The sequence below is a fragment of the Pogona vitticeps genome, chromosome 6, assembly GCF_051106095.1.
Source record: "Pogona vitticeps strain Pit_001003342236 chromosome 6, PviZW2.1, whole genome shotgun sequence".
Taxonomy (NCBI): Eukaryota; Metazoa; Chordata; class Lepidosauria; order Squamata; family Agamidae; genus Pogona; species Pogona vitticeps.
In genome coordinates, this window is record NC_135788.1 from 76,030,369 (window position 1) to 76,055,384 (window position 25,016).

Sequence of the window (25,016 nt, forward strand, 5' to 3'; positions counted from 1 at the left end):
TGCCTCTAGGCAGCCATCTTCTCCTTCTCTCTTTATGGTGAGCAAGAACTAGATGGCCCAATGAGCATTGCAGTCAATCTGATCCATTGGCTCCAAGTGTCTATGCAAGCAAACACACACACACAAACACACACACACACACACACCTCTTTCTTTTTCATGCACCCTCAAGGAACCTAATTGAAATGCTACTTCAGAGACAGTCCCTCTGTCTTGAAATAGCTGTCTTGATCCTTTTCCTTGCCCCAGCCAATTATACCACACAACATCATGCAGAGTAATGCAGAGCCATTCCTGAAGTCTTGACACCTTCAAGGTGGGCATGGTCCCAAGAGGGTCACCCTAGGCCTCTGTACCTTCCCTACTCACATTGCTTTGCTGGATTGCTTCTGCAGGACAGCTGACCGAAAGAGAAACCTTGTCCAGGCAGATGGTATGTCCCCGGGGGCCACGTGGCCCTTATTAGAGGCAGGGTATCTCCCAGGAAAGTCTCTCACTTGGCAAAGCTGCCTCAATCCCACTTTGGTAGTGACTCTCAATATACGGTATATCTATTTTAAAAACTCGCTTGTTCTTTTTCTGGATTACTCATGAGAAAACCAGAAATAGGAAGGAATTTTGAGTATCTGTAAGCTGTATCTGGCAGAAGATGAAAATATTTTACAGCTGGAAGTGTGACATCTGAGACAGGTATTAAACAAAGAATGCATTTCTCTATATTCCAAATGGAAACTACTTTGTTGTGAATGGACTGTGGTTTGTTGGATTTTCTTCTTTGTTTTGTTGAATCTTGTTTTCCCCTATTTCTATTCTATCAAGAATCTAAGCAAATCAAATATGTACTAGATGGGCTGTCAGATTTCTTTCATTTGCCTTCATTATTTACATACCTAGAGGGGCATGTCTCATTTTCCTTTTCATTATAAGATGCCGAGTTTTTTCCCACTCCAGGAACTGATGGGGTTAAAACAGAATCACTGTAGCACATGGTGGTTCTTTTTTCCCCCCTGACACCATCACTAGTCGAACTGGTTTGACACACTGGAAACCTGTTCAGCCAGAGGTGACAATATAAACTATATGTGTACAATATGAGAACATGGCTATATTGTGATCAACATATGGTTTAGTCCCAAGATAGCCCTGAATTTAACTGTATCTGAGTGAGGTTAAGAGCTGTTTGTTGCTTTTCATTTGTTCTTTGACAAAGACAATGACATTTTTGTCTACATCCCTAATTGGTATGTTGCCTATGCCTTCAGTGACAGTGAGCAGCCAAAGTCTGCTCCCGTTATTTGATTAAAAATTAACTGTTATAATTTATTACCAGAATCAGCTACAGGTGTGAGTATGGAAACAACTAAGTATGTATGCATGGAAAACATTTATCTTGCCTTTCTAAATATTTGAGTCTGTTAATAATAGAATTTAAAAATCTTACCTTACCCCAAAAATCTTTAAAAACAGAAAAAAGAAAATGGGTGAGGACACAAAAAAGACCAGACTGAAATAGTTAGGCAGCAAAACTGCAAACTGTCCTATTAAACTACTAGAGTTATTTCTAACACTATAAGTAATGCGCAGCAGGCATTTACAGAATTCATTTTTGTTTCTTGCCTCTGTCAGTGTGAAACCCTGAGCACGCACAACTCAAAATCACATTTGCTATAAGCAGAATCTGCCTCCTTCTTCTTGAACTCTGACAACCTTGAGGCATCCTTTCTTTCCATTTGCTTCAGGCAACTGGGAAGTAAAATGACAAGAAAGACATAGATCAAGTCAGGCCTGAAGTCTCTTGAGAAGCAAAAATAATGAAACTGAGACTACGGTGGGCACATCATGAGAAAAGACTTGCTGGAAAGGACAATAACGCTGGAAAAAGTTGAAGAGAGCAGGAAAAGAGAAAGCCCGAAACTAAGCTGGATTGACAAATAATGGAAGCCATGGTCATGAACTGCAAGAGCTGAGCACGGCAGTACCTTTTGGAAGCCACTCATTTAGAAGATTACGATATGTTGGAGGCAACGTAATAGCACATAACAAGAAAAACAAATTGACAACCCATGTGGTCCTGCTTTGTTCTAGCTACATAACCCATCATCATATAATTCTTCGAGTGCTCCAACAAATATCCCTCCCCCCGAAGAAGTAGCTATTTCCATATGTCCAAGAAAGATTTGGAATTATATTTCTCAAATAGCAGCCCTCCCTATGTTCTTCTGAATATTTCAACTACTTGAAAAAAAATCTTTGCATTAAAAATAATTTGTAGTTGAAATGATCACAGAGCAGAAAAAAAAAATAATAATAAGTGAAATTCTCCAGTCTGATGTTACTGGTTTTGATCCAGGCTTTATCATATTTAAAGCAAACCCACTCTAATCAATGGCACTTAAGTTAATTATTGGTTTGCTCTATTGATCACAGTAGGTTTATTCAAAGCTTGACTAAGGTTTGGATCCAACTCTTTTTGCTTACTTTATTTTTTCACAGTGGCTAAAGGTGTGGCATGTCATTGCACCAAACATCTTTCCAGTTTTGTGTAAAGGTAATTTAGTAGGTGGTCCTGTTAAACTGTTGTACCAAAAGGAAACCAGGAGTCTTATAACAGATGAACTAATATTTAATTTTCCTAAGTTTTTGTTTGTCCAAGAACAATTCTTCAGATGAATGGTAAAAAGTGTGGTTGGATATACAAATGCTTATAACAAATAAATACTAGTCCATCTTAAATCTAGAAGACTTCTGGTTTCAATATTGTTTGGTGGCCTTCTCATCTTCAGAGTCCCCTGGACTGCAAAGAGAACAAACCTATCCATTTTGAAGGAAATTAACCCTGAGTGCTCACTGGAAGGACAGATCCTGAAGCTGAGGCTTCAATACTTTGGCCATCTCATGAGAAGAGAAGACTCCCTGGAAAAGACCCTGATGTTAGGAAAGTGTGAGGGCAAGAGGAGAAGGGGACGACAGAGGATGAGATGATTGGACAGTGACATTGAAGCTACCAACATGAATTTGACCCTACTCTGGGAGGCAGTGGAAAACAGGAGGGCCTGGCGTGCTCTGATCCATGGGGTTATGACGAGTCAGACACTACTTAATGACTAAACAACAACAAGCCTTCTCATCTGCCCATGCCTTGTGTTCTGAAAGAGCTTACTGAGTTATCTCATGGCATCTTCTGTTGGACTTCAACTGAAGAGCGGTAGCCAAGGGTTGGGGAAGGAACAGTATGGGGTATGAGTAATTTCCCTATATTGCTCTTTATATCTATATTTATGTCCTACTTTTCCTTCAGTGACTTCATGGCAATGCACGTGACTGTCCTTTTTACATGGTATTCAGAACAACCCAGTGAGATAGGTTAAAGCTGGAAGACTGACTGGATGAAGATTTTTCAATGAATTTTATGACTGGGTGGGCAAACTTAAAGAGCGTCAGAGGAGAGAGGGGGAAAAGGACAAAATATAATGCCACCTTAAATACTAACATACTTGTTTCACTGTAAACAGCAGTGGAGTGCAGTGGCAGCATGACAGGAGCAGTTAATCCCCACCCCACCCCCCACTGGGGATTAACTGTAAACCAAATTGCAAATCAGTTTGGTTTTCCAGTTGATTTGTGGTTTGTTACTAACCACAAACCATCACGGACCATCATTTTTCAGGTTCACGCCCAGCTCTAAACAAGTCTCTGAGCACAGTTACATTAGGGAAAGTAACTATTTGAATCAGGTTCAGCATGTTAAAAAATGATTTTTTTAAAAAAATGTGACTACACAATGCACATGGAAGTATGTATTGTTTTGACAGGGAATTGTTTTGGAAGCAATATAAAATGCTATTCCACCAGAGGGTCATTTATTTTAATTCATGTAAAATTAATTTATTTTGAATTGTTTTGGCATGTGTAAATTTTGTTATAAATTGTGCCTGTGTGGTTTGCCAATTAGTAGTGTGCCTTTTGTGCTCTTCATCTCTTTCTACTCTGTGTGTGTGCGTGTGCGTGCGTGCGTGTGCGCGCTTACCTCTTTCACAAGCCTACGAATGCCCATCTAGTTAAAATGTCTGGTCAGATTCACTTCAATTCAGTGTCCCACCCCCCCCTTTCACAAGCCTTTAGTTTCAGCCAGGGCTCAATGTCTCCGAGGTCTGCTGCTTGCTGGGATCCTCACTTTTTACTTTTAAGCAGCAGGAGATAAGTGGCAAGAAGCAGTCTCCAGCCCCAGCTGTGGCAGAGAGCATTCCAGTGGGCAAGCAAGCCCATCAGACAAGTGATCAGCAGGCAGGTGGAAAGCCCACTGAATAGCTGATCAGCACATAGCAGAGTGGAGGAGGAGTATCCAATTGGTGCAGAGAGCGAGCTGGCGGGCAAAACTGCTGAACAGCAAATAGGCATACTGCAGAACAGCTGACCAGTGCACCTTACAAATTGTGGGTCAGCCCCTGCCCAGCAGTGGAGGGCACACTGGCAAAGCAACCAGCTGCAGAGACAGATTCCACTGGAGGGCTGAGCAGCAGTGGCAGCGCCACTGTTGGAGGGCATGGCAAAGCTGTTTTAATTTTTTTTTCCTGTCTGTCATTCCCTTTTAATGATATCCCAACTTGAAATACATAAAAATGCTTCAAATATTAAAAATAATGCCACAGCAGCAGCAGTGAGTGGCTGTGAGTGGCAGCCAGTGTGAGGGTGGGTTGGTGCAGGACAAAGCCTCAAACACAATGATTCTAAGGGCCCGGGTTAACCAATATGCAGCACAGTTTAAAAACGGTTAAATGCTTTCTCAAGAGGATGCACACACTAACCCCCCAAAAATGTGACTACCATGTGACTTTAAAACCAGCTTCAAAATCCATGAGCCCTCAAGCCATTATTTCCATAGCATAATTGTACTCTTAGTTAATTATTCTGAACTAGGAATTTAAATCCTTGCTGATTTTATTGCAGGTGAGAACAAAGCATTTAAACATTTCCTCCTCACTGGACAAAAGTGTTTTTTTTGCATGGTGGAAGTTTCTAGTGGAAAATTGCAGTGTTTTTATGAAAAAAAACCATGCTAACACTTCTGGTGCTCCCCTCCCCCCGTTGTTGTTGTTGTTGTTGTTGTTGTTGTTGTTTTTTGCTTTTTTGTAAGATAGTATACCATCTTACAGCGACTGATCTTTTTTAACAAAGAAGATGTGGGTTTTTTTCTGTCCAAGGGTGGGAAAATTTGTTAGTTCACCCTTAGTCTAAACAAAGGCTTACAGCACTCAAATTAGATGTGTTGCTCTGACAATAAAGTCTTTATAATTTGTCACACTTTCCTAAGAAAGTGGGAGGAGAGGAGATGTCTTCACTTGTAGTTTTCATCAGAGGTTGTTATCTGAAAAGCACTATGAAGTGAAAAAGATATTGAGGAAACCAAAAGTAGCTACTGATTTCCCATTGCAGATTTTTTTTTTTAAAAAAAAAATCAGAACTGTAAGAATGGGTGGGCAGTCCCATTTTCACCAGGAATATTGTGAAGCTATTCTTAGAGTGACCTTATAAGCAGACTCAGAATCTTTAACAGATTAGGTCATCTTGGCACATCTCCACAGATGTTACTAAAGATAGGTACGAATTTCATTTGGCTCCGTTTGCATAAGAACTTTCATACATTTGATCAGAAGAACTTGAATTTTTACATAATCTATCCTTAGCAATATTACTAGTCCATAATATATTTTTAATCACCCACCATGGAGCCAAAGGAAATTCTTGGTGGTGGGGATCTCAACTCTTCCAGATTGCCAACATTATCTTAGATAATCTCCTGCAGGAGGGGCTTCCCTGCAAAAGCGACAATCTTGCATGATGTTTCTTGGCAAATAGTACTTTGCTGGTGCAGAAGACCGGAACAAATGTTTTTTGAAGTTGGTTCTCAGAGTACCTGAGGATTGTCTTATGCAGACATTGTCCTGAAGGGTAGAGTCCCACATTTTAAGGTGGTGTGTAAGGCACTGTTCCATTTTTTCAGTGCTTCTAACAGATTAGTTTATACTAGAGATGGGAACTAACTGCCAAAATGGTGGCTTGTCCTCCATCAAGGTTGATGAACCACAAATTTCCTGCCTATGAATTGATGAACTATGAATCAGTTTGTTGTTCATCAGTTTTTTTTGTAGACAGACAGAGACTGTCTTAAAAAATGGTTACAAACAAAGCGCTGGAGAGTTCTGAAATGGCCAGCAATGAGTCAAGATCTGAATCCCATAGAACAGTGGTCCCCAACCTTGGACCTCCAGATGTTCTTGAACTACAACTCCCAGAAGCCTTCACCACCATTTCTGCTGTCCAGGATTTCTGGGAGTTGAAGTCCAAGAACATCTGGAGGCCCAAGGTTGGGGACCACTGCCATAGAACATCTGTGGAGAGATCTCAAAATAGCAGTTTGGAGAAGTCATCCTTTAAATCTGAACACCCTGGAGCAGTTTGCAAAAGAAGAGTGGTTCAAAATTCCAATAGAGAGGTGTAAGAAACTCATTCATCGTTACAAGAAGCAATTGATTTCAGTTATTTTTTCCAAAGGGAGTGCTACCAAATATTAAGTTAAGAGTGCCAATAATTTTGGCCAGTACATTTTTGGGTTTCTGTGTGGGATTGTATCAGTTTTGGCTTTTTCTCTCTGTTTTGTGTGTGTGTGTGTGTGTGTGTTGTCCCAATACAAACCAAAGAAATGAACATGTGAGTACCAAAGCATTTGCAACTGCAACAATTTTCTGAGAGAAGGGTTGAGTTTTCTGACAGAATTTCAAGGGTGCCAATATTTTTGGCCATGAGTGTATTTAGATATAGATGTTCCCCAAGATTGAAGAAAGAAAGAAAGATGCTTAAAGTGCTGCCCAATTATCCTGACCTGGATAGGTCTAGATCATGCTAAACAGGATCATTTTTAGGTGCAGTATGTCATTTGGGGTGATTGACCACATAGGTAAAGGTAAAGGTTCCCCTTGACAATTTTTGTCCAGTCGTGTTCGACTCTAGGGGGCGGCGCTCATCCCGCTCTTCAAGCCATAGAGCCAGCGTTTGTCCGAAGACAATATTTCCGTGGTCACATGGCCAGTGTGATTTAGACACAGAACGCTGTTTACCTTCCCACCGAAATGGTACCTATTTATCTACTCGCATTTGCATGCTTTCGAACCACTAGGTTGGCGGGAGCTGGGACAAGCGACAGGCGCTCACTCCGTCACGTGGATTCGATCTTACGACTGCTTGGTCTTCTGACCCTGCAGCACAGGCTTCTGCGGTTTAGCCCACAGCGCCACCACATCCCTATCGCCACCACGTCCCTATGATTGACCACATGGCAGAATTGAATGGTTTTATTTCGCACAATCTAGACCCTTCTCCTTTTAAAGGGAAAGGAAAAACAAACAAAAAAAGTTTGCTTTGCTTAAGTGGCTTAACAATCTTGAGAAATTGAGAGATTCCTTTTCCTTGTCTGCAGCAAGAAAGGGAAAGGAAAATTTCCATTTATTTTTCACTGGATATAGCACATCAGTGATGCATTGAAAGGGTTGATGGGTTAGCAACAATGGAAAATAAATGGAAAACTTCCTCACCCTTCCTCTTTTCAGGCAAGCAGAAAGGAAGCTTTCCATTTCTCAAGACTATTAGGTGGCTTCTGCAAAGGGATAGCCAGGCATCCACTTTAGTTCAGTCTCACCAATCACACACACTGTGGAACTGAACCAAAACAGAGCAAACCTACCTGCACAAAAAAAGAGTAGCCCTGGCAAGGACACGAAAAGGTGTAGGTAGGAATTGATCAAGAACAAACTAGTTTATGATGGGACATTGTGTGGTCACTGGAAGAGGAGTGAACCAGCCTCTGCTCAGCCTGGACCAAATCATGGGACTATTGCCCATCTGACTGCACCCTTAGTTGCTTTGACAAAATAGTAGTCATACTGCAATGTTTGCCAGCAGAAGGGGGAAAACACGTTAATTACTTAATAATTCATTGCCAGTTCTTGATGTAGGATTTTTGCTTTGACAAAAATACTAGTTAAGAGGGAAGATGTATCATTTTACTTTTTAAAAAGAAAGTAAATAAATACGTAAATAAATAAATAAATAAATAGATGCTTCTGCATACACAGTCATCCAAAGCAGAGCTTCAGAAGAGTAAAGAACTTTTACTGGGGCAATATCAACTCTAAGACAAAAGAGAACACCATATATCTGACTCCAGTTGCTTACTCACTTGTGTCCCCAGCAATACCTAAGGTTGTTGTAGCTGTAAGAGATTAAAGAAAAGCCATGTTTTTCCCCTTTATTGTTTTCCAGTTTGTTTACTGTGTGCATCTGACAGCACTTTGTGCCTCGTCCGTCTCCTTTTCTCCCCTGTGTAGTCAATCAGTTTCCCCTGCTGTTTGCGTGAGTCTTTCACACAACGACTGGGGAGAGAAAGACATTTCTTAAAGATAGGGAAAAATGATTGTAAAAAATTACAAAATCTGGCAGGGAGGCTCAGGGGTGAGAGATAGTATCTGACACTACTCTTATCTCATTTTTTGAAGTTGAATAGCTTTTGTATTAAGGATGTATAGTTAAAAGCATAAGTCTGAGCAGGTGTTCAGCTCCAAAGTCTAAGAATCCAGGATGTCTAGCAGGTTCTTCTTAAAACAAACGAACAAACAAACAAACAAACAAGCAAACAAGCAAACAAGCAAGCAAGCAAGCAAGCAAACAAACAAAAACTAAAATCCCACATAACAGTAATTAAGCAGGGAGATAGGAATGTAGATCCAGCTTTCTTTCATACTCTGTGTCAGCCAACTGATGGAATTTCTTTTTTAAAAGGGAATGGATGTGCAACTGATTTGCACAACGCATTCTCCATCTTAGTAAGATTGTTATGGGCATGTAGCAGCTTCCTCCTGTGTATGCCTGTTCCCTATCTGAAATGGGCCATTCATGGCAACCATTAGCAATGAACAGTTAAATAATCAAATAAAACATACCTCTGAAGTTATCTGATTATTTTAATCATCAGAATGGGTTGGACTGGTAAGGATGAAATCATGCATGACTTGCATATGTTGTTATGAGTTGTCAAGTCACATCTGACTTATGACAACCCTAAAGGGGGTCTCAAAAGCATGTAACTCATTTGAGGAGTGGTTTTCCCAATGCCACACTATCTGTGATGTTCCATGGCTGAGTTGGGTTTGGAACCCAGATTTCCTGCCTCCTCGTCCATCATTCTATCCAACACACCACACTGGCTTTGAAAAACAGTGTTGCTTCTGAGGTGTGCACGTGAGCAAATGAGTCAGCCACACAATCCTAGTTTTATTGATTAAAACAATTTGTCGAAATTGTTCCGTTATGCTCTGACCTTCCATTAGAGATGATGGGGGCAGAATATATGCACTGATGGAAGAGGTCTGTCATGGGTGCAGGAGCAAAGAGTTTCCTTTATTCTTATATATCCCCCACTGTCTGCTCTGGACAGCTGGGAACACCTTCTCATGTAATACAGGGGGCTGGGGATGAGGAAAGAGACAAACAAATATAAGTTCACAGGATTCACATGGAAATCACCCCCTATTGTATCCACTGACAGAGGTTATATCCTCTGGAATTATCCCCAGTTAGATCCTGATGATTTTTCACACCACCTGAATATGGATTAATCAAAGTTGTGCTGTGTCTAAGAATTGCTTGAATTGGAAGTATAAATAACCAACATGAAACAAAAAATTAAGGTCTACTATTCTAAAATAGTACCGTCATTTGGTTCTAACTGCTGAGGAAGGCAGTTTTTTTACAAAACATGTATATTGATCTGTTCTGAGAGTGTCAGACACACTGTCTGCATTATGTAGTTAGTATGGACTGGTGAGGATGTATATGAAGCAGATTATGAAACATTCCTATTAAAAAGGGGACTGTTCTATTACTCATCACTGCCCTGGCAGGGACAGAACATTAGAATTAATGGTCAAGCAGGTACACATTGTTGCATTCCATGCTACTAATGTGTTGCCATTACTGTTCTCCTGCCTCCCTGTAGGTCTTTATATTATATCCTATCCTCAGGAGGGAAGCTGCAGCCACTCCCCCGCTGAGAACTGAGTTCTGTTTCCTTCCTCCCTCCCTCTTTTGTTCTTTCTTTAAAACCCAGCAGCTTTTCCTCCTTTTGTTTAAACTCAGACTGAAGCCACTTGGTTCCCTTGACAAGCTACAAGTGCTTGAGAAAGTCTTCTGAAATCAATAATGGCAACAGTCTCAGGAGGATTCTAGATCTATAACATTTGAGTGTGCAGGGCAATAATATCACAGAAATGTATATTAAAGCTGTAAGGTGTCTTGTGTTATTAGATCTGTTACATTAGATCTGTAATTATAGCTTTAGGATTCTCTAATTTTATCAGTTCTGGTGGACTGGATTAGATTTATAATTCTGGACAGTATCCTGCTCAGTACTCACGCTTGTGGAACTCAAACTGCAGAGAAGTGCTGACCTGACAATGTGTTGTTCATGTGTTAGGTCATGTATGGCTGGCACTTGGCCAGGCAACGTTGGCAGCTTCCACAGTTAGAGCTACACAGACATGTAAATACTGGCCTATAGCTGTTGTTGTTCAGTCGTTAAGTTATGTCTGACTCTTCGTGACTCCATGGACCAGAGCATGCCAGGCCCTCCTGTCTTCGCCTATAGCTTTAGGGTGCCATAATATTATTTAATCTATAACATGAGAGCTAGTGGATTTGACTTATTATTACAGTTTTAGGGAGTTTTAATGTTATGAGCTCACGTTGGCAAACAAGATCCTCCTTTCCATTTTTGTCTTCATGACCACCCTATGAAATAGTGTAGACTGAAATATGAAGGTAGTTTGAAGGGACCCAGTTTTCCCAGACTTTAGAATTTGATCAAATCCACTCTCAGGAATCTAGGATGGAAGATGAGTTTTAACTCAGCAAACTGATTAAGCATTTTATGGGTACAACTGGATGGGCATTTGTCCTGCTGTTGCTCATTGATCATTTTGACATATTGTCTGACGATTGGACAATGCTGTTGTTCATCCTGGACAGAGCTGATCTTCCTGTGTGACTATCTGGCACATTTCATTTAGCCCCCAGTGTCCCTTTGTCCAATCTCTCTCTCTGTTTTGTTTCTGTTTTTATTTGATTGGGTGTGTGTGTCAGAATTGTATTGTGTAAAAAATGTTTTAGTTCTTTTTTTTGCTGTACTGTATATCTTGATATAGATCAAGCCATATATGGTGAGATGTGGTGTGGGAACAAATACTTTTGCCTCTTCCCTCTCACTAGTTGCATTGCCAGTAAAATTACAATACATTTCCTATAGAGTTTTTTTTTTTTAAAAAAAAACCATCAACAATGATTCTAGCACTATGTCAGTTGACAGGTTAAACCATTTTTGAATTATACTGATATACTAACAAACCATCTCAGTGCTGCTTTGTTTCTTTATTTTAAAAAGACAGTGAATTAACAGATATATGCGATGGAAGCATGAAATACATATACAACAGGAAACTGAGGAAAACCTGTCTCCAAAAACTGCAGCTATAAGTGATGTTTGTGACAATCACAAATAGAAAAAGATTTTGTGCTGTACTGATACACTGCTAAGCCACTTCAAGACTGAAAAATATTGACTGTATGCAACTGAAGTGAAACACATTTGCAACAAATACATTTGGTATTTACAACAACAACAAAAAACTTTAGTAAATCCATGTCTTCAAAAAGGTGATTTCCCCAATTTTGCATTATACTGATATACTGCTAAACTATTTCAACACTATAATGGCTGTTAATTTTTAAAAAGATATTGAATTAAGTTATATAGAATGAAAGCATGAAATTACAATTAAAAATTTCTCTGGCCCAGCTCCAACCGAACCATGGCAGATGGCGGCCAGCGATGGGCCCCGGCTGGCGGTGTATGGCAGCCAAGGTGGTGGTGGGGCCGGCCATGGTGGAGGGCAAGGCCGGGGCGAGTGGCTGGAGCACCCTAGCCAGGAGGAGACCCTGCTTCCAGTGCCTGGAGAGGTGGATTGCAGTGGAGGGGGAAGGGCGCAGCCATGACAGCGGCCTGGGCCAGGCTCAGCCTCCTGCTGCTGGGCCGCCACCCTATGCCCCGGCACTCACCCAGGCATGTGGCTCCCTTTGGCGGTGCCTCCGTGCTGTCTGGCCAGGGCTGAAGGAGCCTCTTGCCCTCCATGCGGCGGCTGTTGCGGCTCTTCGACGGCGAGGCCCCTGGCTGCCCCAGCGAGCAGCTGCTGGAACCACTGCCGGGAGGTGGCGTTGGGTGCCCCCGGAGGACAAGCTACTTGCTGCTCTTTGATGGCCACCCAGGAGCCACCCGCTGGCGGAGGAAGGGAGCTGCCTCCACAGGGCCAAGGACTGAGCATGGCCCCACCAGGCGGCAGTGGAGGAGGAGGTGACAGTGGCCCGGGTGGTGAGGCTTCGGCGGTGGTGCTTGACTGGCCACATGTGACCGAGATCCTTCCTTTCAAATCAAGGGGGTCATGCCAGCGTATATAAATTTTTCAGGGGGTAAAAGGTAAAAAAGTTCCCTGACCCCTGCATTAAATGTTACATCATCCACAAGTCAGCATCCATGAGTCAACATCCATGAGTCAGCATTCTTACATACCTGTACAATATGACTGCTCATTAACACACACTTTTTTCTTTGCTTTTTTTGCATTTCCCATGGGTCTTGCATGTTTTGCTTGCTTTTTGCTTTGCTTTTTTGCATTTCCAATGGGTCTTGCACGCTTTGCTTGCTTTTTGCTTTGTTTTTTGCCTTTCCAATGGGTCTTGCACACTTTGCTTGCTTTTTGCTTTGATTTTTTTGCATTTCTGATGGGTCTTGCACAGTTTGCTTGCTTTTCTCTCCCCCCCCCACACACTTTGGCCAGAATGGATTATCGTGTTTCTGATGGGTCTTGCAGTGGGTTTTTGTGTGTGTGTGTGTTGTTGTTGTGGTTTTTTGTTGATTTTTTTCTTCAGCCAGAATGGATTAATTGTACTTCAATGGATTCCTATGGGAAATGGTGCTTCAACTTACATCCATTTCGAGTTATGACCATCTTCCGGAACAGATTAAGTTAATAAGCTGAGGCACCACTGCAGTTCAACAGTGCATTAAAAGTGTAGGTGATCCAATTCAAAGCACTCTGCACATACCTATTCTATGTCAAATTTACTCAGCTGCCTGACCTCAATCTATACCATTCCATAGGAGGCATAATTTCAGTAAAGCTAACTGGAAAAGTTAACAACAATGCTAGATGTAGTTGTGTTTCAACTAGAGAACTATGATCAGTTTGTAACTTCTATTTTGGAATGTTCTCATGCCTCCATTACATTTCACACTTCAAAGAAAATCCTTTTAGTGAACATACAATAAACATACAATAAAAGCTGGAAGAAATTTGATCTTGACCCCTGCAGAAACAAAAAAAGAACTCACTGGACAGAAACTATGACAGAGTTTGACAAGACAAGAAGCAGCCAGAAAGCTTGGAGACTACGGAAAAAGACTGAACAATGATCCAAACAAAAGGGCACTGTATGCAAATATAACCCCCAACCAACCAGAACACCAACTGCTCCTGGCAGGGAAAACCAAATATCACATCATAAAAATAAAACATCAAAGGGATATGTAGAGAGAATCCAACAAACTTTCCACTGTGTTCATAGTGGCAGAACTAAAGAGGCCAAAATAAGATGTACAAATGGCAAAGAGGTAGGACTTGATGATATGTGAATTGAGCAAATTAAACATTTGGGTCAAAATACAAAGGAATTGTTCCTTCAACTCCTTAATAACTGCTGGACAGGGAAACAAATTCCAGAAATATGGTGGGAGATGAAAGTAATCACTAGACTGAAACCAGGCAAAGAATCATCAGACCTCAAAAGCTACAGGCCAATCTCACTACTACACCACTTATACAAAGTGCTTAAATGAATACTATAAACCATTTAGCCCCTAAAATTGAACTTCTAATTCCAAAAAAGGCAGGCTTTTGTCCTGGCAAAAGCTGTATGACCCAAGTCACAAATCTAAGCCAGCATATAGAAGATGGCTTTGAAACATATAAAATAATGGAGCAGCATTTGTCGAACTTACAGTGGCATACAATACTGTCTACCATCAATTACTGCTCAAAAAGCTGTACCTGCTTATTAAAGATTGTGCACTAACAAAAATGTTTGCTGTTCTACTTCAAAACTGAAGATTTGTTGTGGAATTTTGAAGCAGACGCCGGAAAAATTAAAGGAACAGTCTCCCACATGACACCATTGCTTTTAAACATTTACACAAACTATAAACCATCATCTTCATACTTCAAGAATTTCATCTATGCTGATGATCTTGCCTTGACAGGGGAATCTTTTGAGTCCACTGTGTTAACCAGCAAGCCTTATAATAATATTTGTGTGCCATCAAGTCAATTCTGACTTATGGCAATTCCTTTCAAGATTCTTCCCAGTAGAGAATACTCAGACATGGTTTGCCATTTCCTTCTTGGGGGGGGGGCATCTTGGGGCTCTGCAGCTTGTCCAAGGCTACATAGGCTGGCTCTTTGGAGATACAGCACATGAGCAACAAATACCAGGATGTGGGAGAGATGCAAGGCAGAGATTGTACAGTCTTTTTCATCCTGGAGCACAATTGTCAATTAAATCTAAATTGAGTGAACAAGGCTCCCAAAGATGCCCCTAAGTTAATGTTGTTTACCATCCTCTTTAGTCACTACCTAAATGTGTGGTGGCCACATGTGTTGTGTCAAAAGAGCTAGCCCCCTGCCTCCCTCATTATTTTCAACACATGGAAGTGACAGTCAAAACAGTGGGAGATGCTTTATTCAGATAGTTTCTCTAGAGAACATCATGGAGGAGGGTGTCTAATGAAAAGACTATAAACAGACTTCCACCTTCCAGCATCTTTGTTTCATATGCTGAAAATGATGACAGAAGGGGTAAAGGGCTAACATGTTCCTCTCAGCATGTGTGGACTCCTAATTTTCCCCCCTATGTATCCATGTGTTAGAACTTTGTAGATCTTGGCACTACCATTTCTGGGAAGCCATAGGTTCCATTAGGAGGGATCGGTGTGCTACCCTTTTTTTATATTTTAAAGTACATAACTAGAGGTATTCTTTTGTAGTGATGCATGTTATGCAACCATATAAAGCAAACATAATTGCTATGCAGCTTTGCCATGCACACCCCCGAAAAATTCCAGCAGTTGATATTTTCTGAAACTGATTCATTTTTTAAAAGTAACTATTGTATATTTTGTTTTGTGGCTTCAGTCTTGCGCAAACTGCCTGGATAACTTATTCTTAATCAGCACTATAAATATGTTGATCATATACAAATTTTCACAGATCTCTATAAACACACATTCTAGGACCTCAGCATTGCAAGCCATTTGTTATGTCTCCCTCACAACCTGCATGAGCAAAGCAAATCCAGACACAAAATCTCTCACTGTGGAAGACTGTGACTATCACCATACACATACTGAAGAGAAGGGATGTATTAGAGGAGCCCCATGTGCCAAGATGGAATGATTTATTGAAACAGATTAATACTACTAAAATTTCATTCATTTTATAACCATGGTTTAGTTGTGCTCTTTAGCAGAATTATCTTAAGGCTTAATCCAATCATAATATTTTCACTTGCTATACAAACACCTTTTCTTTGGGAAGGAAAATCTAGAGCTGGGTGGAGTAGAATTGACTCTTCCTGATACCTGTAGACAAAATCCAAAAACACTAAGGGGAAAGACCAATTGCACAAAAGTAAAAAAAATCAAGTGTATCATCATTTAAAATGTTAAAGTTGTTTCAGAAAAACAGAATACTGTAGACTCAAACTGCTTTGAATACAGTACAAAAGATTTTACATAACATGACACTCCTAAATTATACAGGAAAAAAAGGAAAGCAAGATACACGCAAAACCAAGGAGGAAGATATTTTTGGTCATTTATTACATTAATGCATATTTTAATTAATATCAGGGAATGGACATTACATAGTATGGTGGAGAAAGTTGGAATATGTACAGAATTCTCTTAAGAATGCACAGAATTGCCACCATTTTACATTCATCCCAATTTAGTTTGCTTGGTCAACATTTAGATGCTTTCTCCATCCAATTTAGTAGGAATTCATGTGGAAAATAATAATCCCACTTCTCAACCAACTTTAGGAGATAACAAATATTTAATGATGCCCTACCTAGAAACAATAAATAAATTTGAGTTCCTCCTGGACTCCTGTGGAAACAGGTAATGAAAATTTTATAAGATGGAAATTAATAAATTATAAATCTGGCTGTTAAAATGTGAATCACTAAAGACTCTTGACACCCTTTTCCTTCCTCTAATTAGAATTTGAAAATAAATAAATGAATGTATAAACCTGCTGCATTTCTAGACACTAACTTGTTTCTCAGAACATGTCGTGAAGCTAATAAGCCCTGACAGTGCTACAGTTTACATGCCTTCATTCACAAATTAAAATTGCTTGGAGGGACAGTAACAAGAGGAAATACAAATGATTTAAAATGCAGTCCTTTTATAAGAATCATGTTATAACAAGGAACATAACCACAAACAGGTTTTTGACAGCTGAGAATTCATCACAGTATTTTTATGCACATAAAAACGAGCAACTGTAAGAGTACATTTCCATGTTGATGTATTTGCTTTTTAAAGGTTCTGATAGACATACTTCTCTGTCTCTGTAGTGCTGTCCAGCATCACATGTACACAGAAAGGCCTTGTTTCGTTCACATCAAACCTGAACATCCTTTAATTTTTTTGTAGAGTCAGGATAGCAAGACATCTCTATAGACTGCCTTTGATTCAAACATTGCTTTCAGTGAAACAGATACAAAATGTTCTCATGGACTGCAGTTCCACAGTACATTATACAGGGTTTAAGGGACAGGGACTGCAAGGGCAGGGCACAGGCTAGAATGACAGAGGTACTTTAGATTTCCCCATCTTACACTCTACTTTTGAAATCCCCTCAGTTTCAAAGGTGACGTTAAGTGGCGAGCAGGATGGCTGTCTGAGAAACACAAGCTCTCAAACCCCTGTGGCTGGGTTGCACTAGGGGTATGGTTCTCTCACCGCTGGTTGCTTAGCAGAAATCTGTAACCAGGCCAGCTTCCCATAAAGATTATAACTTAAATCTCTCTGTGTGAACTTGGAAATAAATCCCATTGGCAAGAGAGACTTTTGATGTGACTTTATCACTGACATTTCTCTCTTCTTTTAATATCAGAAACACAAATTTCTATCATAACATTTTGTTGGACTGAAATTATACAGTGGTACCTTGACATAAAAACGTCTCCACTTGCGAATGATTCGAGTTACGAATGGCTCCGTTCACAAAAAGTTGCTTTGACTTGCAAACGGAGCCTCGACTTACGAACAACAACAACAACAAAAAAACACACAAAAACTTTTCCTGCCCTTTTTTGGATCTAAGTTCATCTTATGTCAAAAGATGAAAAAATTTTTAAAAATTCTCCCCCTAGTGGTAGAGTACGGATTAACCGGCTTTGCATTAGTTCCTATGGGAACTAATGCCTCTACCTATGAACAGCGCCTCGACATGCGAACGAAAAACAGCCTGAACTGATTAAATGGTTTTCAGTGCATTCCTATGGGAAATCTTGCCTCGACTTACGAACTTTTCAACATACGAATGCTGTTCCAATACGGATTAAGTTCATAAATCAAGGTACCACTGTATTTCTAATAGGGCTTGGCGAGGCTGCTGTTTGAGAAACTAGGGAGTGCACTCACCTATTTGGTGCTGTTATTTGAACCCAAGGCCAAAACAGAACATTAACCATTCTGGCTGGAGCTGATGCTGTTTGAAATCCAGTATCATCAATCTGGCCACATGTTCCCTGCCCTGAAATGAAAGAAAAGATAGAGAGGCTAGAAACAACAGCAGTTGCCTCTGAGAGGGCAAGTGAGCAAACAAGCCACTAGTAGTCACCAGTGCTATTTGCTGAACCATTTAGGAAGGTGGGCTGTTTCCTGCCCTCTCCCTCTTTGCAGTAAGAATGCAAGGGGAGCTCAATTCTGCCAGATGTGAACTAGATAAAGATGGCACCAGGAGGAAACACGGCTTCTCCTTACAGGCACAAGGACTATGGCAGCTGCCCAGCAATGCTTGGACTTGCCATTCCAGCTGAGACTCGCAGTATTTTTGCATTGCATTGCTGGACAAATTCAAGACCATTTTTTTTTTGAGATGCTGTAAAACAACACAGATACCACATTTTACTGAGTCATTGTAAACAACCAGGAAGCTAAAATCTTGGTTCAGTGCTTGCAAGGGGTTATGGTCACAAATGTGAGCCTTGTTCTAGTTTTGTGCCACCAAGTCGCCTTTGACTTATGAAGAAGCGATCTCCAAAATGTCTGGTCTCCACCAGCCCTGCTCAGCTTTTACAAACTCAAGGCTGTTGCCCCCTCTAGAGAGTTAATACATCTCATATTTGGTCTTTTTCCTGCTGCCCTCAACTTTGCTCAGGATTAATGCTTTTCCCAGTGAATCTTGCCTTCTCATGATGTATCCAAAGAATGACAGCCTCAGTTTTGTCATTTTTGCTCCCAGAGAAAGTTCAGACTTTATTTGATCTAGGACTTGCTTATTTGCCTTGCTGGCAGACCATGGTATCTGCAAAGCTCTACTCCAGCACCATATTTCAAATGAATCAGTTTTCTTCCTATCAGCTTTCTTCACTGTCCAGCTTTCACACCCATACATAGTGATTGGAAATACAGGAATGTCAATGATCTGCCGTCCCCAGGCACTGGGTGAGAGACAGTGTCTGGGAGTATTTCTGGCCTGCACTCCCCTGGCCTTCAGGACTAGGACCCTGCTGCTCCTGCTGCTGCTGCTTTGGGCTACCCCACCCCTTCTGCAACACCAGCCATCTGGCTGGGAGGGGAGAAGGGGCATTAGAAGGGTGTGTGGGTTTGTTTTGTTTGTTTTTAACTGTTATTGGGTTGCATAGAGACCCACAGTGGACCTGATGGAACAGGAAGGGGGGAGGGCGTTGGAGGGGGCAGCCATTGAGGTGGTGCTGGGTAGGGGAAGGAATGGCGGTGGGGGTAGAACATGCCCGCGCAGGAGAAGAGAGGTTAGATATCTTACATCTATCCCCTCTTCTAGTCCTACCTCCAACCAGATGGTATCAGGCGACCATATCAGTAAACCCTCGAGCCACATGGTGCTGTTGATGAACGCCAGGTCAGTACAAAATAAGACTGCCCTCATCCATGATGTAATTCTGGATGAGGGTACTGACCTGGCATGCATTACTGAGACCTGGGTGGGAGAGGAAGGTGGTGTCCCCCTCTCCCAGCTGTGTCCTCCTGGGTACTCAGTCCAGCACCAGTATCGCTCGGAGGGTCGGGGAGGGGGAGTTGCTATAGTCTATAGGAGTTCTATCTCCTTGACCAGGCTTCCTATCCCTTTGAGAGGAGGTCTTGAGGGCCTGTATTGTGTGTTGGGCTCACGAGACAGATTAGGGATTCTGTTGGTGTACCGCCCACCCTGCTGCGTACCAACAGTCTCCCTACCTGAGCTGACGGAGGTCGTCTCGGACCTGGTGTTGAGGTCTCCCAGGCTGTTGGTGCTGGGAGACTTCAACATCCATGCCGAGCCTGCCTTGACTGGGGCGGCTCAGGACTTCATGGCTGCCATGACAACCATGGGGCTGTCTCAATGTGTCATCGGCCCGACACATGAGAAGGGCCATACCTTGGACCTGGTTTTCTCAATGGGACTGGAAGGTGGTGGTTTGGAAGTGGAGGGGCTGGTTGTGACCCCATTGTCATGGTCAGACCACTTCCTGGTCAAGTTCAGTCTATTAGCATTTTCTTCCCTCTGCAAGGGTGGGGGATCAATTAAGATGATCCGCCCCCGGAGACTAATGGATCCGGATGGTTTCCTGAATGCTCTGGGGGATTATCCGTCTGATATGGTCGGCGCTCCTGTCGAAGCTCAGGTCACCCTATGGAATAGGGAGATGACCCGGGCGGTTGACACGATTGCGCCTAAGCGCCCTCTCCCTGCTCGACGAGCCCAGACAGCTCCTTGGTATACTTCTGAACTGTGGGCGATGAAGCGAGAGGGGAGACGGCTGGAGCGCAGGTGGAGGAAGTCCCACTGGGAATCTGATCGAACACGACTTAGAGCCCATTATCGGGCCTATTTCGTGGCAATACGGCTGGCAAAACGGCAATATTTCTCCAGCCGCATTGCTTCCTCAGAATGTCATCCAGCAGAGCTGTTTCGGGTGGTCCGGGATCTTCTTCAACTGGGAAATCCGGTGGAGGTCCTGGACTGCTCATCAGCTCGCTGTGACGAGTTTGCTATTCATTTTGAGGAAAAAATTGCTCAGATTCGCAGTGGGCTGGACTCCACTGTTACTGAAAAATTGGAAGATGTGTCCAGTGTGCCGTGCTTAGGTCAAACTTTAATGGATGAGTTTCAATTGTTGAGACCCGAGGATGTGGACAAGGTGCTTGGATCTGTCCATTCTACCACCACGCTGCTCAACCCTTGCCCATCTTGGCTAATTGGAAGTTCTGCCAGGGGGGTTCGCACCTGGGTCCGGGAGGCCGTGAATGCCCCTTTGAGAGAGGGAGTGGTCCCTACCGCCTTGAAAGAGGCGGTAATTCGACCACTCCTTCAAAAGCCTAACCTGGACCCAAGGCTGGTGGTTAACTACCGACCAGTGGCGAACCTCCCTTATTTGGGCAAGGTGTTGGAGCGGGTTGTGGCCGGGCAACTCCAGGCGCTGCTGGATGAAACGGATTTTCTGGATCCATTTCAATCAGGTTTCAGGCCGGGTTTTGGTACAGAGACTGCCTTGGTCGCCCTGTATGATGACCTTTGCCGGGAGAGAGACAGGGGGAGTGTGACCCTGTTGATACTCCTGGACCTCTCAGCGGCTTTCGACACCATCTACCATGGTGTCCTTCTGGATAGGCTGGCTGGGTTAGGAGTTGGGGGCACTGTTTTACGGTGGTTCTGCTCCTTCCTAGCTGACCGTGTCCAGAGGGTGGTGCTGGGGGACAGTTGCTCTGCCCCATGGCATTTACGTCATGGGGTTCCTCAGGGCTCGATACTGTCCCCCATGCTGTTTAACATCTACATGAAACCGCTGGGAGAGGTCATCAGGAGGTTTGGGCTGAGGAGTCAGCAATATGCTGACGACACCCAGCTCTACCTCTCGTTTTCCACCAATCCAGGTGAGGCGGTTTCTGTGCTGAACTCGTGTCTGGACCTGATAATGGACTGGATGAGGGTTAACAAATTGAAACTCAATCCAGACAAGACGGAAGTGCTGTTAGTGGGTGCTTCGCCGGACAGGTTGGAGGGCCATTTCCCTGCCCTGAATGGGGTTACACTCCCCCTAAGGGACAGGGTCCGCAGCCTGGGGATGCTCCTGGATCCCAGTCTAACTTTGGAAGCTCAGGTGGACTCGGTGGCCAGAGGTGCCTTCCTTCAGCTGCAGAAATTATACCAGCTATGGCCCTACCTGGACGAGCGGAGTCTCATGACAGTTACACACGCACTGGTAACATCTCGTATAGATTATTGCAATGCGCTCTACGTGGGGCTGCCTTTGAAGATGGTCCGGCGACTGCAACTGGTCCAGAATCGAGCTGCACGGCTGGTGAGTGGTGGAGCCGCTAGAGATCACATCAAGCCGATTCTGTTCAATTTACATTGGTTACCAGTTGCTGCCCGGGCCCAATTCAAAGTACTTGTTTTGACATATAAAGCCCTAAACGGCTTGGGCCCTGGATACCTGAAGGACCGCCTCCTTCCATATGAGCCTACCCGGCAGTTAAGATCTAGCCAGGGGGCCCTTTTGAAAGAGCCGTCCCTCAAGGAGGTGAGAGGGACGGCTTGTAGACAAAGGGCCTTCTCGGCAGCTGCCCCCAGACTATGGAATGCCCTCCCAACTGAAATTCGTCTGGCGCCGACATTGATGACATTTCGGCGCCAGGTTAAAACCTTCCTGTTCCAGAAGGCTTTTAATTGAAATAACAACTGTGGGTCCTGGTGATGGCAATTTTAATTGTATTTTAATTGTATTTTAACTGTATTTTAATCATTTTATTTTATTGAATTTTAATTATTGTAAGTCGCCCAGAGACCTCTGGGTAGAGTGGGCGGCATATAAATTAAATAAATAAATGAATGAATGAATGAATGAATGAATGAATGAATGAATGAATGAATGAATGAATGATCTTGGCCATGGTCTCCAGTGACACAATCTTATACTTGATAATCTTTTCCAATTCTTTCGTTGCTGCCCTTCCAAATCTCAGTCCTCTGATTTCTTGACTGCTCTCTCCATTTGGATTGATAACTGAGGCATACAAAATCTTTAACAATTTCAGCTTCTTCATTGTCAACATTAAAGTTGTGACATTCTTCTGTAGTCATAATTTCTGTCTTCTTAATGTCCAAATGCATGCCTGCTTTGACACTTTCTTCTTTTGCTTTCATTAAAAGTCATTTCAAGTCATCACTGCTTTCTGCCAGTAAGTTTGGGCCATCTGCATATTTGAGAGAGGGAATAACTCTCAAGAAGGTCTTGGGAAATAGATAGGGAGTTTGTAAAATTTCAGAAAGAAACTATAAGACTCACAAGATCCATTCTTTTTCAGCATGAATTAGATAAGGCAATAGGAGGGGGAAAGTAGTAGGCAAATGCTTTTAACTGAGTTGATTGCGGAAATCTATGCAGGTTGAAATAGTTAAGCTCTATGGTTAGGCACAGTCAGGCCATTTATTTCTCAAGTTTGGAGAATTCCAAGCAGGGCCATTTCCCATTTTGGTAAACAGTTTCATACTCACTCCTGAGGAAGTAATTTTTGGTATTTGTACAGTTTGGAGCTGCTTACAAGGCTGAGATTATTACTGTGTCCTGAAGGTGAGATTCTTAAGACTGCCAGCTCAGCTACTAAAATAACTCCCACTTCTGTTTACAACTGAAAATAACACCCAGGTTCCACTTTCTTTCTAAAGAAGAAAACGGAAGGAGTCCCAAACATGACTTCTGAATTCTAAAGTTAGCAGCTGGCATTTGCGTTGTGGCTACTATCAATCCAAAGACAGAGGAATCTCTGTTTTGAAGAAGTGTAGACCTGTTCTTTAAGTACCAAGAATGCACAGACTTTTCAAATCCTCACTTTTATTTTGTGGATGCAGTCTTGACAGATACTCTGAACAGAAGGGTCACATGGTGATTCCTCCATGTACATTATGGAATATCTTGTAGAAAGTAAAAGGTAAAGGTAAAGGTTCCCCTTGACATTTTTAGTCCAGTCATGTCCAACTCTAGGGGGCGGTGCTCATCTTGTTTTCAAGCCATAGAGCCAGCGCTTATCCAGACAGTTTCTGTTGCCACGTGGCCAGAGTGACTAGGAAACCTTCCCACCAAGGTGGTACCTATTTCTCTACTCATATTTGCATGCTTTTGAACTGCTAGGTTGGCGAGGAGCTGGGACAAAATGACGGGAGCTCACTCAGTCGCATGGATTCAATCTTATGACTGCTGGTCTTCTGACCCTGCAGCACAGGCTTCTGTGGTTTAGAAAGTTGTAGAAAGTTGGGACCAATAATGCATTCAACAAATGAAGCCCAAAGTATGAGCTGAATCAAGTCAGTTCAGAGTGCTTCTCAAGGTGAAATATTTCTGCCTCAGCTATTAGGACTCAAATTGGACCCCTGGATTCAGAAAGGCAGCGAAAAGCAAAAATTAGAAGTGTCTGAGTGCTTTGTTTCAGTGAAAATTTTGAGAGAATGGGTAAGGAACAAGAGAGGCTTACTAGTCATGGCTTAAAATCCTCTTGCTTAGCATAGTAAATGACAGTAAATTAGGCTCATTAAATCCTTGGTGATTTTGTGAGTTAACTCCTGTGTATATTCCATTGATTCAAATGGGCCTACTCTAGCTGTGACCTTACTGCACACAAAAAAAGATATTGCAAGGGGTGCACAGACAGTAGTTAAAATTATTGCATTATCTGGTGGATGGAATAACTTCAGGACTGGGCCATAATTCCTATCAAGGCTTTGAATTGGCTAATTAAGGCACTACTCTGGGTTAAATGATTTGAAATTCTGATAGGCATCTCCATGTATCCGTAACTGGTCAAGAACAACTTGTTTTAATTCCAGTCAATGGGAGAAGTACAGTATGTATGCATTATGGTGACCCAGCTATAACCTTCTGAGCTCTTTCTTGGAGATTTCATACTTCCAGAAGTAAAAGGATTCTGGAGCCAAGATAGCAGGATGATGTCCATAAGAAATGCCAAGCTCACCTACAGTTGTACAAAAAGCTAGCACGACTGAGTCCCTCTCTAACTAAAAGACTTAAAAAAAACTCATCAGTTTAAAACTGAACAATAATAGTTGTTGTTGTTGTTAATAATAAAATAATGATTAAAATAGCTTTGTCTATACTTAAAGTGTTTTAAATTAATTCTCTCCATTTACTATAGCAACAAGCCTAAAACACATTCATTCATTTATTTTAAAAGTGAATTCCATCTTTAGGGAAAGGGATTTTCTGGAACATATTGTGTATAAAAAAATTCCACCACCTTTAATCAATGGAGTGCTTGTTTCACATATTTAGTGTACTCAGTAAACAACACTTTAAAAATGTTTGCCATGTTAATTGTGCATGCCTTGTAAATGTCTGATTTTTTTTTGCCACAGGCAAAAAGTAGATGAACTGAGATGTTTGATTAGGAAAAATATCAATAAAGTGCACTTAGGCATCAGTCTTATACAGATGGATCTGGGGATAAGCCACATTAGAAACAATGGGGCTGACTCTTGGTAGACACCTAATGGTTTACACTATAAGTGTCATGTGAATGTTATATTGAAACAAATTCA

General features: G+C 42.1%; 1 long non-coding RNA gene across 1 annotated transcript in view; it reads left to right on the forward strand.

The window, feature by feature from the left end:
* Nucleotides 1-600: 600 nt before the first annotated feature.
* The window catches only part of LOC140708375 (uncharacterized), an 86,426-nt gene continuing 62,010 nt past the window's right edge, over nt 601-25,016 (forward strand). Inside the window, exon 1 of the long non-coding RNA XR_012088506.2 lies at nt 601-690. This is a non-coding gene — a long non-coding RNA (uncharacterized LOC140708375). The remainder of the gene's footprint in view (nt 691-25,016) is intronic.